Consider the following 2,272-nt stretch of genomic DNA (forward strand, 5'->3'; position numbering starts at 1 on the left):
TATGTTACTGTGCCACTGAGTTAGCTGCTAACAAGATTCTGTCGTTTCACAGTAGCTCATTCTTTGGCTCAGCTCCTTCAGTGGACACGCCCCCAGCGCATTTTCATGATTTTGAAATCTAATTTAGTGTATGTGCAAATTTTAATCATTGAAATTTTGATTGGTGTGACAAACTTATTACACATATATATTTATGCGTTAACACTGGAGTTGGCTACGCAGTGCATGGTGTAGTTTCTCAGGCCATTTCTTAAATTTCAGGTCGAGTGAATAAAACATTTTCCAGCAGGTTGGCAGTTTGTTCAGGATGTCTCGTATCAAGCTAGTCACTCCAAACAGTCAGTGATCTGCAGTGTTTGCAGCCCTGTCTCTACAGATCTTTACAGAGTTTTAGGTCAGTAAAGATTCTGAAATCATCTGTGGTGCAGACGTTTCATAACGCTGGTTATTTAGTATCAGTGTGAACGTATAAAATGGAGCATTTGGGAAACAGTGACGTCATATCTTCATTTCACACATGGCCATTGTTGCTTTGTGTAACGAGCATGTGCTCCACAGAAAACGCTTGTTACTTTGTGGTCAAGTCACATTTTTGTTTCTCCTTGAAACCTTGGGCCGTGCACGAGAACGATGTTGAATAAATCAGTATTTAATATGTTAGATAAGTAATAATCAGTTACTGTTGTTTGATTCGTTAATACTGCTAAAGGAAAAGAAGCTCACTGCACATGCTCAGAAGCCTCTCCTCTGGTATTTGACGCACCGTTGACGTAGCCTGTTTCACCACCTGCTGACCCACTGAGCGTGTCAAGATATTTTGGAATTTTTTTTTTAACAGAAAGAAAATATGTCTTCAGATATATGTGCCACACTTTAACCACACGTTCTCGTACCAGCTCAGCTCGCTTTAAACCTCCACCCACGTGTTACAGTGAAAGCAGGCACCACCCACAGCTTCTGCTACAACTGACCCACAACGGTTCAAAGCGTGTCGCGGTGAGAAGAGCCGAGCTGGACCACGCAGTGAGTCTGTACGTCGCCGGTTTCCTCTCTGGCTGTAAACACGTACAGGTCGACTGAAGCGTAAAGTCTGAGGTTTGATGTAAATGTGTCTGCGCTCTGCAGCTGACCGACCATCTGTCACTCTTATATCCTCCCTGGACGCTCTCCTCACTGGAGAAACTTTAATGCTGCATGAATCAACATTTTCAGCCATGATAGAAACTCCAGAGCCTCCTCTGTCTGAACCTCGCTACAGCGCCACCATGAGGTCCACATGAGACGCTCTGAGTGAAAAGTCTCAGCAACTACTGGATGGATTGACATGAAATTTTAAACGAACGTTGACGTTCCGCAGAGGATAAATCCTGTGTGCTTTGGTGATCCCCGACTTTCCCAGGTGCCTACAGTACCTATGTAGATGAGTTTCTACGTAGCAGCGATGTCTCGGTAAGAAACAGCTGCTTATTGTGTTGCATTGACACCAAACTGGATCACGAGGTGCAGAGACATCCAGTATGGGTGTGAGTCAGATCTGATGGTCAAAAATGAACAAACTGATCTTTTTGAGCGACACTTTTAAGTGTCTGATATGTACCAGGTCAGCGTGTCGAACATCCCAGTGCTCATGGTACCTCTCACGCTGCCTGTGAGTGAACGAGATGAATCAGGCTCCAGTTCAAACAGCCGAGCAGCTGCACCCACTGAAGGGTTCTCTCTGCTCGCCGAGGAAGAACGCCAAATCAGTGCGGTCAGATTGTAACATCTGTTGGGCTCACATGGCCCACGTACTCACGCTGATACAATCCTGAGCTGCAGCCGGAGGAGCTAGAAGCCACAGATGTAGAGGAGGATGGTGTTCCTGAGGAGCCGCTGCATAAATGGTGACAGAGTTAAACTGGTTGTTGTACTGGTTTGTGAGGTGACAGAGAGGTCGTCTTCTCTTTCCTCTAAAATCTGCACAGTGCTGTGTCTGTAAACCAACAAGGACTCTTTAAATCGGACCACGAGGCTGCGGAGGACATGGCCTGTGTGCGGTGATGAAACACATTAAAATAGGGCTGGCAAAAATAATAATCACGATTATTTTGATTGATATTGAAATCACGATTAATAAACACGATTATTCATTGATTTCAAAACTCCACCAAAACTCAACTTCAAATATAACTTAAAAGAACAGCCAGAAATAAATTAGTAACAAGTAAACAAGTAAAAAAAATAAAAATAATAATAGTAAATTAAAATAATAATAGCAATAAAAACAATAAAT

This window comes from Epinephelus moara, chromosome 9 (genome assembly GCF_006386435.1).
Source record: "Epinephelus moara isolate mb chromosome 9, YSFRI_EMoa_1.0, whole genome shotgun sequence".
Classification (NCBI taxonomy): Eukaryota; Metazoa; Chordata; class Actinopteri; order Perciformes; family Serranidae; genus Epinephelus; species Epinephelus moara.